Source organism: Medicago sativa, chromosome 3, assembly GCF_051527215.1.
Source record: "Medicago sativa cultivar Bolivia chromosome 3, Bolivia_mono, whole genome shotgun sequence".
Taxonomy (NCBI): domain Eukaryota; kingdom Viridiplantae; phylum Streptophyta; class Magnoliopsida; order Fabales; family Fabaceae; genus Medicago; species Medicago sativa.
The window spans coordinates 16,038,390-16,056,334 of record NC_140751.1 but is presented as its reverse complement, the minus strand read 5'-3'; the positions used below and the strand labels follow the sequence as shown (position 1 = coordinate 16,056,334).

Here is a 17,945-nt window from a genome sequence, read left to right as displayed (position 1 = left end):
TTTCCTAATACATTTTATATATCTTAACAACATTTGAAGCAAATTTAGTAATGATATCAATCCATAACTATTAAATAACTAGAATGATTCCAATTCATAACATCTGCGTCATATCAAATAATATCAAATACATCAAAATTCATCCAAATCCATACCAATTCATGCCTATTTAAAAAGATTATCAGTCGTGTTCATCATCAAATTACATCCAAAATAACAAATCCAAAATGACACCAAATCCAATTCCTACATATATTCGCCAGAAAGACTGCCATATAATACATCTAAAAGGATGGCAGACTACATTGACAAAAAGCAAGTCTAAATACTTTCAAAGTATAAGATGTAGCTTTCCTAGTCTGCAACTTTGATCTTGTGAAAATAGTAGATGTTTCCCCTTCTTTGAACAGAGAAGATGTTGCATTTGCAGTGGGTTAAGTTGAAGTACCAACCTACCTAAGTCTTTTAAGCTTTTTTCCAATTACATTTTCATCTAGAACTAGAATGGGTTGAGATGAAGCAATTTTTGTAGTCTAAGCACTCTTACTTTTCTTGGTGGTTTCTAGTTTCTTCCTTTTCTTACTTGCCGGTTGAGAAGATGGTTGTGACTGATTCGGTGTAGGTGCCTGAGTTGGTGCATGTGTCTGAGTTGGTGTAGGTGCCTGAGTTGGTTGGTGGTGTCTATTACATAGTGATATATCTGATGATAATATCACTTAGAGAGCTGTTACTTGCTGCGCAAGTAACTGTGCCCTAGGGTTTTACTTACATAAAGCTAGTGCATGGTAGCTTAGAATATGCCCAGATTTTACTATATAAACATGTTGTAAGCTTTCATTTCATTAATAAGAATCATTTCTATTCATTTCATTGTGTTTCCTAATATGGTATCAGAGCTTTCAAGAAGACTCTGAAACTGGTGTAATGTCTTCTTCTGGTTTGGGTGCATCTGCAAGCTCTTCTTCTGCTAGTTTTTCTCAAGAACAATTAGCTCAACTTGTATCCATGTTACAACAATCAAATTTGGTTGTTTCAGCATCTTCTTCTCCTCAAGCCACCTCAAACCACATTGCATCTGCCAGCATTTCCACTCCTGATCCTCCAACAGGTATATCTGCTTCTGTTTCTTCTTTACCAAGCAAACCTTCATTTTGGCTTGTTGATTCTGGTGCTAATGAACATATTTGTTGTGACATTGCATTTTTTAGTTCCTTCTATAGAATCAAACCTGTTTATGTCTCTTTACCCAATGGTAACTCTGTGTTAGCTCATTTTGCTGGTAACATATCTTTCAATTCAAAGTTTCATCTGAGTCATGTTCTTTATTCACCCCATTTCACTCTCAATCTTATCTCTGTTGCTAAATGTTGTGAATCTTTAACATGTTTCTTTCACTTTTCCCTTGAAAAATGTCTTATACAGGACCAACAATCTTTGAAGATGATTGGTTTGGCTGAGCAGATAGATGGACTATACAAATTTTATCCTTCATGCAAAACTTCTAATTTTGAGTCTCTTAATTTGTCTCAATCTTCTTGTAATACAGTTTTAAATCCTACTTGTAATAAAGCTACTCATCATGTACCTAATCATGCCCTTTGGCATTTTAGACTTGGTCATTTGTCTCATCAGAGACTTCATGTAATGTCAAATTTGTATCCTGCTATTACTCTTAATAATAATAAAGATGCTTGTGATCTTTGTCACTTTGCCAAACACAAACATTTGCCTTTTACTTCTAGTTCTTCTTATGCTGATGCTAATTTTGAACTTCTCCATTTAGACATTTGGGGTCCTCTTTCAATTACTTCAGTTCATGGTCATAGATATTTTCTTACTATCTTAGATGATCACAGCATATTTCTCTGGGTCATACTTCTAAAGACCAAAGCTGAAGTGTCATCCCATGTTAAGAATTTCATTACCATGATTCAAAATCATTTTCATACTACACCTAAAATCCTAAGAACTGATAATGGCCCTGAATTCATGTTACCTTCCTTTTATGCTTCACATGGTATAGTTCACCAAATGTCTTGTGTTGAAACTCCCCAACAAAATGGGAGAGTTGAAAGAAAGCACCAACACATACTGAATGTTGGTAGAGCTTTGCTTTATCAGTCCAAACTTCCTCCCTCATATTGGTCTTATGCCATTCTTCATGCTGTCTTTCTCATAAATAGAGTTCCTACACCTTTACTTCAAAACCAATCTCCCTATTTTCTTCTTTACAATAAACTTCCTGACATTGCCCTTTTCAAAGTTTTTGGTTGCTTGTGTTATGCTTCAACCTTGCATTCTCACAGAACCAAACTCCAACCTAGAGCCAGGAAGTCTCTTTTCTTGGGATACAAGTCTGGATATAAGGGTTTTGCTCTCTATGATCTTCAATCAAGAGAGATTTTTGTGTCTAGACATGTTAGTTTTCATGAAAATTATTTACCCTATCCTCATTCTTCATCATCTACTTCTCCTGATTGGGAGTATTTCTCTCATTCTCCACCTTCAGATATTATTGAACATACTTCTTCAACTACTCAACCTCCTATCATTGATGATATTGTCTCTCCTCTTGTTCCTTCCATCCCTTCCTCACAACCTCCCCTTGTCACAGATATTGCACCACCTGTCATTCATAGACATTCCACCAGAAACACCACTACACCTTCTTACCTTAATGATTACATCTGCAATAATGTTCATGCATCTACATATCCTCTTTCTCATTATCTTTCACATCATAAACTTTCTACTAATCATTCTTCCTTTGTTATGTCTTTGCATTCTCATCCTGAGCCTACCACATATGCTGAAGCAAGTAAATATGATTGTTGGAAGCATGCTATGCAAGTTGAACTTCAGGCTCTTGAGAAAACTGGCACTTGGAAGCTTGTGGATTTACCACCCAATGTCAAACCAATTGGATGCAGATGGATTTACAAAGTTAAATACCATGCTGATGGCACTATTGAGAGATATAAGGCAAGATTGGTTGCCAAAGGATATAATCAAGTTGAAGGCTTAGATTATTTTGATACATATTCTCCAGTTGCCAAGCTCACCACTGTCAGACTTGTGATTGCTTTGTCCTCTATTCATAGTTGGCATGTGCATCAACTTGATGTTAACAATGCTTTTCTTCATGGAGAGCTTCAGGAAGATGTTTACATGCAGATTCCTCCTGGTATTAAACCTGACAAACAAAATCAAGTGTGCAAGTTACAAAAGTCTTTGTATGGTCTGAAGCAGGCCAGCAGAAAGTGGTATGAAAGATTAACCTCTACACTTTTAGCTCATGACTACTCCCAAGCAGCTTCTGATCACTCCTTGTTTGTCAAGAAAACTTCATCATCATTCACCATCCTTCTGGTTTATGTTGATGATATCATTCTTGCAGGCAACTCTCTTAGTGAATTTGATCACATCAAGTCAGTTTTGGATTCTTTATTCAAAATCAAAGACTTAGGGAAGCTGAAATATTTTTTAGGGATTGAGGTTGCTCATTCCAAACTGGGTATTTCATTATGTCAAAGGAAGTATTGTTTGGATTTGCTCAATGATTCAGGCACTATCAGTTCCAAACCAGTTTCTACTCCTTCTCACCCCTCCATCAAACTTTATCATGATTCAAGTCCTCCTTTTGATGATATTGCTGCATATAGGAGACTTGTAGGGAGGCTTCTTTACCTCAATACCACAAGGCCTGACATTACCTTCATTACCCAGCAACTGATTCAATTCCTATCTAAACCTACACAAACTCATCATCATGCAGCCTTAAGAGTATTGAAATATCTTAAAGGTTGTCCAGGCAAGGGTTTGTTCTTTCCCAGACAATCTTCTCTCACTTTGCAAGGTTTTACTGATGCAGACTGGGCTGGTTGTCTTGATACAAGAAGGTCCATTTCTGGTCAGTGCTTCTTCTTGGGCAGCTCCATGATTTCATGGAGAACTAAGAAACAAATCACAGTGTCCAGATCTTCCTCAGAGGCTGAATATAGGGCTTTAGCTTCAGCAACTTGTGAGCTGCAGTGGATCCTATATCTTCTCAGAGATTTACACATTTCATGCTCCAAGTTACCTGTCCTCTATTGTGACAATCAGAGTGCTATTCACATTGCCTCCAATCCTGTATTTCATGAGCGCACCAAACACTTGGAGATTGATTGTCACTTGATAAGAGAAAAGTTACAAGCTGGGATCCTTAAACTGCTTCCTATTTCTTCTCAAGACCAAGTTGCAGATTTCTTTACCAAGGCATTGCTTCCCAAGACTTTTAATGTCCTTCTATCCAAGTTGGGTCTGATCAACATTTACCAGCCTCCAACTTGTGGGGGGATATTACATAGTGATATATCTGATGATAATATCACTTAGAGAGCTGTTACTTGCTGCGCAAGTAACTGTGCCCTAGGGTTTTACTTACATAAAGCTAGTGCATGGTAGCTTAGAATGTGCCCAGATTTTACTATATAAACATGTTGTAAGCTTTCATTTCATTAATAAGAATCATTTCTATTCATTTCATTGTGTTTCCTAATAGTGTCTGAGTAGAAGATTGTGGCTGAGTTGGAGGAACAACTTTGCATGATCCTTTATTATGCCCAGGTAGATAACAAGTGATGGATCTTTTTTCTTCTCATTAGTATCCTTATTCCTTGATGGAGTCAACCAACCCCACTTGCCTCCACTAGCTTGTTGTATTTTTAACCTAAAATTAGATTTTTATGTTGTTTGACCCCACTTATATAGTATTATTTCCTTCCTATAGTTCATTCATAACCTTAGAAAAAATTACAAAAACAAAAATAAGAAGTATCCTAATGAGTGTTATAAGAACACTTGTTAAGAAATCAAAAGAAGCGGTATTTTTAAGATCAATTTTCCCTTATAAAAATGATATAAAAGTCTCGATACTTTTTTTTTTTTTTAAGATGACGAGTATTAAAATAATTCTTATTTGTGCATCACACAGGAAGATCATGTTGCGAATTGACATTATTTTTAAAACAATGTCATATGGATACCAAAGAAACGAAATACCATAACTTGTTTCCAAAAATAAAAAAAGAAACAAATTAAGAAAACGATAATGACTTATTATTAATCCTAAAAAGAAGCAAAGAAACGTTAACAAAAAAAAAAAGAAAAAAAAGCAAAGAAACGAAGCATTACACGGTACTATAACATATATGGAAATGGAATCCTTATAATTACTATTTTCCCCCTTTCATAGAGTCATATATGGTCACAGTTAATGCCGACTGATTAGCCATGTTTTACGTACTTTTGTATTAGGGACATTTTTCACATTAATTGGTATTGGTAACATCGCTAAAACTTCAATTTAAAATATAAATAGAATAAAATTGAGTCAATCAAGTAATCAAAGACTCGAGTGGTCGATAAACTCCAACAAAAACATGGACGAATCGTTGGGGAGAACCAAAGACGAATCGTTGGGGAGAACCAAATACTATTTCTGGTTGAAACAATTCTTAGCCGTCAACACTTAACTCACAATCAATCAACTTTTAACACCAAAACAAAGAATAAATTTGAGTGGGAGAAAAACTAGACTAGAAAAAACAATAATAATTGTTTTTTTTAGGGTCCGTTTGATTCGAGAATTAGGAGGGGAGGGGAGAGGAGGGGAAATATTTTAATTAAAAATGTGTTTGGTTTGCAAGGGGAGTGGAGGGATTTTAAAATTATTTTACTGTTTTACCATTAAACTTAATTAAATAAGGATAATAAAATAACGAAACAATAATGATGTAATCGATACCAGCACGATGTAGACGATGAAACATTGGATTAGTAATAGGTTGTTACAAGTAGTAATACAAGGAAAAGTTGTTAATAATATGGAATAAAAGTTGTTACAAAGATAATATAACATAATCCTTATTTATTAATTTTGTTACGTCTGCAGCAATTTAACATAATTTTTTCCCGCTCATTTGCTTTATTAGGTTTGCAATTATTTAACCTAACAAATTCCATCTAAAAAAAATGCATCGCATCAATTTCATCCTATCCTCTTGCCTTTTTTTCCTACACTTATCCTTATTTATTAATCCTTATTTATTAATCTTATTTACTAAAGCTTAACCCGTAAAGCTAACCCTAAACCTAATTTTTTCCCCCCATTTTTTCATCCACTTTTCTAAGCCATTGGATCTTGCGCATTTAAGCGCCATTCAATTTTAGCCATTGATCATATTATATTTATCTCTTCTATTTTCCGAAACAACTATTTCGTATTTATCTCTTCTATTTTCCGAAACAACTATTTCATATTTATCTCTAATTATAATTTTGGTCATATTCGAAATTTGTTATCAATTCACTTAAATCCGAAATTTGTTTTCCTATAGTTTTGGCCATCCGAATCCTTATTTATTAATTAACCTAACAAATTTCCCTTTCAAAAAAAAAAAATTAACCTAACAAATTTCATTCGTATCCTCCTTTTTTTTTTTTGAAACAAATATTTTCTACACTTTTACGATTGCAATTTAACATAACAAATTCCATCTAAAAAAATGCATCGCACAAATTTTATTCTTATCCTCTTGCCTTTTTTTTTATGAAGCAAATATTTTGGTTATATATACGAAGCCCTAAACCTGTTTCTCTCAATCTTATATCTTATATATTATCTTATATTTACTAAAGCTTAACCCGTAAAGCTAACCCTAAACCTAATTCCCCCCCCCCCCCCCCATTTTTTCATCCACTTTTCTAAGCCATTGGATCTTGCGCGTTTAGGCGCCATTCAATTTTAGCCATTGATCATATTATATTTATCTCTTCTATTTTCCGAAACAACTATTTCGTATTTATCTCTTCTATTTTCCGAAACAACTATTTCATATTTATCTCTAATTATAATTTTGGTCATATTCGAAATTTGTTATCAATTCACTTAAATCTGAAATTTGTTTTCCTATAGTTTTGGCCATCCGAATCCTTATTTATTAATTAACCTAACAAATTTCCCTTTCAAAAAAAAAAAATTAACCTAACAAATTTCATTCGTATCCTCCTGTTTTTTTTGAAACAAATATTTTCTACACTTTTACGATTGCAATTTAACATAACAAATTCCATCTAAAAAAATGCATCGCACAAATTTTATTCTTATCCTCTTGCCTTTTTTTTTATGAAGCAAATATTTTGGTTATATATACGAAGCCCTAAACCTGTTTCTCTCAATCTTATATCTTATATCTTATATATAATAAAGTTTAACCCCTAAAGCTATTTCTAACCCTAATATTTTCCCCCCATTTCTCCCTCCACTTTTCTGAACCATTGGATCTTACACATTTAGGCGCCATTCAATTTTAGTCATTGGTCATCTTACTTAATTAATGCCAGCCGAATTCTGTTATCAAGTTTGCTATAATTTTGGCCAGACGAATTTTGTTACGAAGTTTGCTATAATTTTGCCATATTTCCATCTCTTTAGTTGTGAAGCAACGCATCACACGATCCATAAAAGTAGAACTATATTTGCTTGCATTCACTAAACTATCTACCAATATCACTAAAACTATATTTGCTTGAGGTTCACCTCTTCGAATCTCTTCTCCCGATTCTGCCAAATTCGGATTCATGAAATTGCTCCGTCATCATTTTCAGGTCAGTTTTCAATTCTTCTTATCTTAAGCTAATAATATTCCTTATGCATTTCTCATCAATTTTTGTCACTCTAATAACTTTCACGAACACGCCTGCGATTATAGTTGAATTCGATGAAATCTCACTCAATTGTTTTGATTATTATTATTTTTTCTAATTATTTTGTTGATTTTTGTTTGTTCGGCGAGAACTGTAAATGGCATCGAAACAAGTAGCTAAATAGAAACGATTGGGATCGATTGGAGCAAGAAATGTGTGAATGGGTCGTCCTCTTCAACAACTTCGTCATCTAAACACTGTCGGCGTCGGCGTCAATGCGAAGTAAGCCACAATTTTATCATGAAAATGTGCCTTTGGATTCTCAAAAAACCAAAGAGAATATAACTATGACTATTCAGTTTTGTTCTTTAAAGTATGTGATTGTAAATTTTGTTATTGTGTTGTGCGATAGCTGTTGATGTTAATTTGATTGATGTGTGATATATTATTTGTGTGACAGTCAGAGGGAAATTCGTGGCAAAGAGATTGCTGGTATACAAATGGAGATACTATAGTGAGAAACGAGTATAATCTGTCTATAACTTATGCTTACGGTAAAAAATAGCAAAGCTCATATTTGTTAATAGGTTTTTTGCTGTTTAATTTTTTTCATTTGGTATTTAGGTTGAAGTATTGAGTAATATTTCAAAGGTCATACATTATAGTTTTGAGATTTGGGTTAGAGATTCAAAGCTCTGTATGTCATCAAATTAAGATGGCAACATAGGGAGAAATATTTCAAAGGAAGATTTTACATTAAGTCATTTAGCATTGATCGCACCATCGCCCTTCTTATTTGTATTTACCTTAGAGTTGGTGGTTACAAATGATTTGTATTTCAATGGTCAGGAATTAATGTGCCAAAATCGCATAGGTTCTGGTTTAGGATTTCCATTGAGTGATATAACAAGTGGTAAGCATAGCTTTCACTAATCATGGTAATTATGCTTCTCCTTTTTAAGGTTCAAGGAACTGCCACTAAGGATGTATTTTTTAGTGTTCAAACGCAGCAGCTGTAGCATAGAGTCTTCTAAGCTTCTTGGACCTGGAAAACATGTTTTATCAAATGCAAAGCTTCAGAGAAACCTCACCATATCTTGACCTTATGCAGACTCTACTGAGAATATTGAAGGTTGCAGTAAACCAAACAACTCGGGTTAGCAGATTACGGTTACGGACCTTTAAGCAATTTTAATTTTTGGCAGAGTTATACTTCTATTTTTTGACATTCTTTCTTATATATTATTAATTTATCACGTATAGGCCATGGTTCAGGCATGGACAATGGAGTTTTAGCCAAAAATCCGGTTGTTGGTGATTTTATTAAAGAGACGGTGGTATCCGACATTAATTTCATGCAAAAGAGTTCAGGTCGAAACATACATTATTTGCGAAGACTTTTTACAGCATTGATGGTCTCTGATTAGCTGTCCAGACCAGAGGTTGTTTGGAATAACACTTCGCCTAATCTAATTGATGATAATTTGCACAAACAAAGACGTGTACTTGGTGCGCCTGGTAAGCCTGATTGTTAAAACTGTAGTGTTTTTTTTATAGGTTAAATTTACTTCTCTGTCTGGATAGCTAATCTGAATATATCACTTATTTGTTTATGGCCGGTTAATTTAGAGGGCGAAACTTATGCATCGACATTGTACTACATGCTTAATTCGTATTGCAAACCTGTGTGTAGGAAGATTAGATACTAGCCAGCATGAATTACACTATATTTCATGTACTAATATACTCAAACAAATTTGTAGTTTGTTGGTGTATAGTTTACAATCTGAATTACACTATATTTTGGCCAATTTTTCTGCGCCTACTATTTAGTTATCAAGGGAACTCTAATTTTGCTCAATTTTAGTTATTCTCATTGATGTCGCAACTCTAAGCCTATTATTTAGTTATCAAAGGATACAAAGACACAGTTGTAATGCGTATTCAATGCACATTAGTTGTTATCACTTGCACCTTTATTTGTATGTATCAGCTCCCTGTATATATCTAAGGTACTCATCTCTTTACTTGCAGTAGCTTGGAAACGAAAAACAAAGGTTATACATGGTGATTTTTGATTTGAAAGTATGGCCAACACTTACACTCCGCTCTTATAGCTGTTACTAGAGGAAAGAGAGATTTTAAGATAAAAGTTAGAGTAGCTCATATTTGGTGTATACCAACAAAGAAAATAATTAAAAATATCAAATAAATCGATTGCCTTCTCATAAGGTAATATTATGCTATGAAATTTCATATTGTGTTCTATATTTAATATGATATGATGTTCATATCAGAGACACTTATGTTTTCGTGGTGTTTAGGTTTTTCAATAGTGATGCATCAACATTTTGTTTTTTGTAAGTTGTAACCATCCTGTCGTATGCTTCATTATCCATAGGTTAAGTGCACTTTAGTTGGATTCTACATAATTATTTTTTGATGGATTGAGATGAGACTTATTTTGGAATAGCTTCTTTTTGTGATTTTAAACAATGGATTCATGCTCAACAACTTTTTTTTGTGAGATTGTATATATTTTCAGCATAAGTGGTGAACTAATATTCGGGGATTCAAAATACTTATATGTTGCTCTAATTTCCCTGCCGTACGTTATTTTCATTCATACGCTTGATGGTTTAGTAGAAACATGGACGACAAACAACAATTGCATCAGTATTAGGAGGTGAGAATTCGTACTCATTCGAGAAGAAATTGTTTTCGTTCAGAGCAGTTTGCCAAAGATGTTCAGGAGTTTTGGGCAAATTATTCATCAGTAGCAGTCTACGAGTATGTCTTGAATGGAGCAGCCAAATCCCACACCCAGTTTTGTATCAGTCTCTGTTATTGTTTCCTAGCAGTAATTGGCATTATTGTGATTCTGTGTTTGTTATTTTTAGAGATATTGAGGTCCTGTTTTTGTTATTTTAAGAGTAGACATGTTTTTGTGGAGAGAGCTGGAATGAAGTGTCACATTTTTTTTCCTGCATCTTTTAACATGTCAGTCTATTCTTTATCGAATAAATTAATTAGTTTGGGGATCGTCATGTTGTCAGTCTCTCTTAATTGGTCTGCATATTGGATCTTTACAGTATTTTGAAGTTTTCCATTTGTAGTGCTTTGGATTGTTTTGTATATAGCCCTAGATTATGAGGTTGTGGAAGGCAATTGGTTTAGTATTTTTAAGTCATCCAAAGGAATATTTTGTAGGGTTTAGATGTGAATTTGTTGAGGCTTCGTTAATAGTAAGTTGATCGAGTTATATTCATAGTATGATGCCTTCTCTAAGCTTACTATGATACTATTATTCATTTTTAAAATTGCTTTGCGTGTCACTATAAGTCATTGAGGATTTGATATCATGTAAATAATAAAGTAAATCCTAACACATTCCACATAAGAATGAAGATATTGGTTACAGTTGGAATCTTATAAGTCATTGAGGCATGTTGATCTTATTGGTTACAGGTGTTGGAATGATTAATGAGTAACAACTTGCAAATTTACTTTTAAGTTTCAAGTTTTGTAAACCCTACCATGTTCTTGAATATCTTATTTGAAGTGACGGAAAATGATTAAGTTTTGTTAACTATTCAATATAAGTTTCTTTAGGTATCGCGCTTAAAATTTGTGGCTGCATCATTCTAAATAGCAATTTTCTAAAATATATTAATGTCTCTCTTTGTTCAAGCCTCAAACTCTAACGATGTCAATTTAATATGAATTGTGTAATATATCATAATCATCATGTGAACTATTCAATTCCCCTAAAAAAATATATATATTCAATTACATTTTAGTTATCCGGTAAAACTTATTCATGACTTTTTTTGGTTGGTTTGACCCGTACGATGCACGGGTCGATGTTCTAGTTTTGTTACGTCTGCAACAACTTAACCTAATTTTTTCCCGCTCATTTGCTTTATTAGGTTTGCAATTATTTAATCTAACAAATTCCATCTAAAAAAATGCATTGCACACCAATTTCATTCCTATCCTCTTGCCTTTATTTTTTGAAGAAAATATTTTCTACCATATCAATGATCTTATGGGTTAAAAATTATTTATTGGTCTCTATTATAGTCGAGAAAACCCGTGCGACGCACGGGTCAAAAGTCTAGTTTTGTTACGTTGCTGCAATTTAACCTAATTTTTCCTTATTTATTAATTTTGTTAGGTCTGCAGCAATTTAACCTAATTTTCCCGCTCATTTGCTTTATTAGGTTTGCAATTATTTAACCTAACAAATTCCATCTACAAAAATGCATCGCACCAATTTCATTCTATCCTCTTGCCTTTTTTTTTCTACACTTATCCTTATTTATTAATTTTGTTACGTCTGCAGCAATTTAACCTAATTTTTCCTTATTTATTAATTTTGTTAGGTCTGCAGCAATTTAACCTAATTTTTTCCCGCTCATTTGCTTTATTAGGTTTGCAATTATTTAACCTAACAAATTTCATCTAAAAAAATGCATCGCACCAATTTCATTCATATCCTCCTGCCTTTTTTTTAATTTTATTAGGTCTGCAGCAACTTAACCTAATAATTTCCCCCTAAAATGATGTATTAGGTTAGCAGCAATTTAACCTAACAAATTCCATCTAAAATGCAGCGCATCAATTTAACCTAACAAATTCCCTCTAAAATGCAGTAATCCCTAATATTTCTGCTCGCTTTTCATTCCTATCATGTTTTGTCATCGTTTGTATATATCTATTATTTCTGTAGACTTTTTTTTTTACAATAATTAATGTTAATATTTCTGAAGTCCAATAACTTTAAACCAAATATTCTCATACTTCTTTATTTTCACACGTCTTTAAAATTTTATTTTATGGCAAAGTACCTTTTAACATGTTATTTTATTTATGATGCAGACTATGAATATTATTTTCTACCACTATAAGCCAAGTATTGATAGCTTATTTAGGTGCGAAACTAAAGTCAATATTTGTTGGTTAAAGGATTTTAACCATTAATATGTTATGTTGTTTAATGAATTTTATTTATGAATTTAAATTATTTCAACCTAATATATTTATGTTTGCCCGAACACAAAAATTTGCTTATAATAATTAACCCGGGCAACGCCGGGTATTTAGACCAGTAATAATAAAAGTTGTTAGAAAGATAATTTTGAGATTTTAAATTAATCCCTCCCCTCCCCTCCTCTTCCCTCCTCTTCCCTCCCCTGCACTTCTAAAAATTTGGATAGTGCAATAAAATTTGCTCCCCTCCTCTTCCCTCCCCCGCACTTCTAAAAATTGAACCAAACACTTCAAATTAAAAATCTTCCCTCCCCTTCCCTCCAAAACTCTCGAACCAAACAGACCCAATAATAATCGTTAAAAATCCTCTCATATATGATCACAATCAATGCCTATTTTTTTTAAGGAACAATCAATGCCTATTGATTAGCCTTATTTTAGTTACTTTTGTATTAGTAATAATTTTCGCATTAATTAGCATTTAGTAGTACAACCGAAATTTTAAATATAGATAGAATAGAATGGAGTGGGGGAGAAAGTAGAAAAAGCAATAGCAATAGCAATTGTCAAACGCTTCTAGTCCAACAAAATGTCTATTTCTCCATGTATCCTTCTTCTTACTACTTGTGATTGCTATGTGTTTCAATAATTCAACTTTTGGTAATTCAAGAGTGTTACGTGACACATGCCTTTTGCTCTTTATTAAAAACGACTTACCTGATAATTCAGCAGAGTTGCATTTCAACATTGTGAATGAAAAACCACCAACATACATTTTGAAACCAGCAGGAGTAAATGTGACTTTGATTTCCCCCCTTATTATGAGACAAGGTGAGTTTACATGGATGCGTGAACAACCGCTACATGCAACGTTCGACTTCTTTGATCCTAAGGTAGTAGGAGACCAGATAAGAATCAAAAGCAGTTGGTCTGTAAGGGAAGATGGTTTATATCACAGTTTGGATGATGTCAACTGGAATAAATATGTAAACTGGAGCACTTGAATACTATGGTATTCTATTTAGTTTCATCAACCAAAAAAAACCCTACTTAGTTTCAATAATTAAATAAAGTGATTTACAAAATAGTTTTTAGAATTTGATGCCATTATATGTATTGAGGATGCTATTATTAATGATTTTGCATTGAATTTTCCTTTTCCGATCCAAGTTCATGAAAAATGTATGTATTGTCTTTTATTTTTTTTTTATAGAAAATGGTGATCTATGTAGAAGAAACATAACTCTAATTTTTTTTTTTCTCCTTCTTGTTCCCTTTTATTTGTTACCGTTTCACCTTTTAAATCACCAAAAATGGTGTAAAAATGTTCAAGCTAATCCGGTGTTACTAATTTATCATTGTTAGAAAAACAAAGAGGCCATATTTTGTTAGGAATCACCGTTGAACGATTGATCCCCTTTCTTTTCCATATCATTCATTTTGTGCAAGCTCATCTTGTATTGCTAATATCGATTGTTAGAAAAAATGAAGATTTCCACGTTTTGGGAGGTATCGTTGTTGAACGACCACCAACCTCTTGCATTTGTTAGTCTCTCTTTGACATTTTGAAAGAAAAATTATGATGTGACAGTTAAAAAAAACGTTAACATGTGACCTTCTTTCTTCTCAAATAGTTGGAAATTTACCTTCTCTATCTATATTAAAATTTAAAGCGTGTTTCTTCCTCTCTTTTTTCTTATCGGTTTTTCACCATTCTCTCTACAACTCATCATCGTATGCACTGAATTTATCATCCACTCCATCTAATTTTGTTAAGTATCATCTACTAATCGTTGACATAGAAGCCTCATTTTATTCACTTTCTTGTTGATTTCTTGTGTTAATGACAAAATATAAACAGGGACACCAACAACGTTTGCTGCCATATTTTGTTTGAATAAAAATAAGAATTATGTGAAATTAATTTAATTGATACGGTGTAATTTTTAATAATTGATGACAATTACAAATTTACGACGTTTCTATTTTAAAGTGACTAAAATCGTTTGTATAATAATGTCTACATATTTGATGGTAATTGATTGTTTTGATAATGATTTTAGGTGAAGTAATGAAATGATTTTGTTGCAATAAAGTGGCATATCAAAACATTCTATTTTTAAAGTTGATTTTCGTAGCCCGGATATGAAGAGAACGAGGCGGTAAAAAGGAGAGATATGAAGAGTTTTTTTGTTTGTTTGAGGGAGATATGAAGAGATTTGTAAGCTGATCTTCATTGATGGCCTAGAAATGTTGAGATGCATAACATTAATTGTAAATAGTAGATGGATTTATTTTTTTATATTGTAGATGTAGATTAGTAATTAGTAAGAATTTTGACATTAATTTGAATTTAGTAGTCAGCTGAAATTTCAAATATAAAAATAGAATACAATGAAGTGTGGGAGAAAGTAGGGAAAAAAAAGCAATAGCAATTGTTAAAAGCTTCTAGTCAAAAAAAATGTCTATTTCAATCCATGTATCCTTCATGTTACTACTTGTGATTGCTATGTGTTTCAATAATTCAACTTTTGGTACTAGAGTCTCTATTCCACTAAAATCTCCATCTCAAGCCGGAAAAATAATCATGTTCTCTATTCAAAACGACTTACCACGTGATTCAGGAGCGTTACATTTCCACATTGTGAATGAAAAACCAGAATACCTTTTGAAACTAGGAGAACCCGTTGGTTTTGTTTCGAACCTTGCTGTTAAACAAGGTGAGTTGACATGGACGCATTATCATCCACTACATGTAACATTCAACTTGTATGATCCTAAGGTAGATGGAGACCATACAAGAATCTATTGGTCTGTAAGGAAGGATGGTGTATATCACAGTTGGGATAATGATAGCTGGGTTGAAAATGTATTTTGGAGCAATTAGTTTCATCAACAAAAAAAGCCCTACTTAGTTTCAACAATTAAATAAAGTGATTTACAAAAAAGTTTTTAGAATTTGATGCCATTATATGTATTGAGGATGCTATTATTAATGATTTGCATTGAATTTTCCCTTTCCGATCTAAGTTTATGAAATATGTATGTCTTTTCTTTTAGTCATATGACTATTAGTGATCTACTATTTAGGTTTGATTTGCTCTACCAATTTATGCAAATTTTATACAATAGAAATAATAGCCAATATTCCTCTTCACTCGATCTTGCACACTAGAGAATGAAAGGAATGTTTTAGGAATAGAAAATGAAAGAGATTACTCTTTGTTAGATATTAATTTTTATAGTTGAATTTGCATCAAATGGTGATCTATGTTATGTATAACAAATTACATAACCCTTTACAAAGGATCACAATTCTATACAGTCATATCAAGCACCAAGAGATGCAATGATTCATATTAATCACATCCAAACATGGAAGGACTTATCCCTGTGATTTAAAATATTTTCAAATCCATTCTCACATAAGTTTTTTTTTTTGGGTCAAAATATTCTCACATAAGTAAATTCATCTATAAATTACAAAGCTAATCAAAATAAAACAAAAGAACAAAAACAGAAGCAAAAAGACTCGGTAATCTGGAGGACCACTAAAATAAACTATAATATGTAAACACAAAATTAAAGTTTGTAATAAGCATTAAACACGAAGTTGAAGTGACGAAGTTTGACTATTATGAAACCGTTTTTATATAGTATATAGTACAACCGTTAATTGGAAGAATTTTTCGGTTGATAGGACAGTATAAAGGAGGTTTGAAACCCCCGTAAATTAGAAGGTCTGTAATACTCCACTAATCAGCCAAGTATAAGCATACTTTTGAAACCGTCGAAAACTAAAATTGTTGAAACATTGTTTAAAATCTTGTAAAATTACAAACATAGGTCGCTTTTAATAATGTTGCAAAATTAAAATTGACCTTGTGATGTGTTTCAATACTAAATCCAAAACATGAAGTGACTGTTCTTGTTATCCATGATTATTTACCTAAGAGCATATATATGAAAATGAAATGGTAAGGGTCCTTTTCAGCTTGAGCTTTTTAAGATTGTTGCAAAGCTCTCCTTCAATATTTAACATGATTTTAGTTTTAGAATTGAATTCGAATCCATAACATTTTGTTAAATATTCAAATCTAAATTTCATGAATTCAAATTCAATCCTGATAATACAACAATGTCAAATATTGAAGGAGAGCTTTGTCGCCCATTGTTATTTTATCTGGTTTAAGTAATTAGTCTATGCAGCTACGACAGAGGATACATGTTTCAAAAGAAAATCTAATGTTATTCTTTTTATGTAATTTTTATAGGGTTATTTATTATAAATTTATCTACGTTTCCTTTAACATGTATTTTTCAATTTGATTTGATTAAATACATGACAAAAATAACAATTATATTTACACTCTTATATTTTTAAAATTAACTATTTTTTTATTCAATTTATCTATTTATGTGTATAAAAGGTTTTGATCTTGACCTTGATTAGTGCTTGGTTCTGTTTCGGATTCAAAACCCAGGCGGCGTCCTGCTGGTTCAGTTTCGTCCGGATCTTGTTGGTCTTGTCAGATCCGGTTTGCTGTGTACTGGGTCTGTTTTGGCTCGAACGAGCGTTAAGGCATGTTGTGTATGTCACAAGGGGCTGTGTGTACGGAATTTGTCTGTGTTGACAGTCAATTCATTCGCCTGTGTACTCTGTAGTTACATATCCCAGTCATACATTGGTTTGACAAGGACTGTATGGACTCGAAGAGTCGTTAATGCTTGCTGACTTGTTGTATGGAGTTTATGTACGTGATTCAAGTTTGTGTTGACGATCGATTCATTCGCCAAATTATAAGATCCGCCTGGTACTCACAAACGTCCATCGTGATTGGTGTTCGTTTGTTAGAATTGGTTAGGGTTGATTCACTTACATTCACTGAGTCAGGTTTTATGTACCCCCAGTTTTTATGTAATTTTCCCTTTTTTGTATAATATATATGACCAACTGACAAAAGATTAGATTAGGGTTTCAATTTAGTTGGGCGCTACTCTTTTTGATGTCATTTGCTCTTGACTTATAAAAAAAATGTATAAAAGGAATACACGGTTTTGACGTGGTACTTTTTTTCTCTCCAATTACGCCATTTATTTAAATTACTTTATTTACCATTTTATGTTTTCTATAATATTATTTAAAATTTAATTAAAAGTTAGTTAAAATCCATGATAATAAGAAGAATTATATTGCAACAAGAACGTATTTTATTTTTTATTTATTATGAATTTGATATCCTCTTCGAGCAAACGTAAAGATC

At 32.7% G+C, this 17,945-nt stretch overlaps 1 long non-coding RNA gene across 1 annotated transcript; it reads left to right on the top strand.

The window, feature by feature from the left end:
* Positions 1-8,537: 8,537 nt before the first annotated feature.
* LOC146936103 (uncharacterized) lies at positions 8,538-9,787 on the top strand. The gene is made up of 3 exons (XR_015033130.1): positions 8,538-8,602; positions 8,687-8,845; positions 8,953-9,787. It is a non-coding gene; the product is annotated as an uncharacterized LOC146936103 (long non-coding RNA).
* The last annotated feature ends 8,158 nt before the right edge of the window (positions 9,788-17,945 follow it).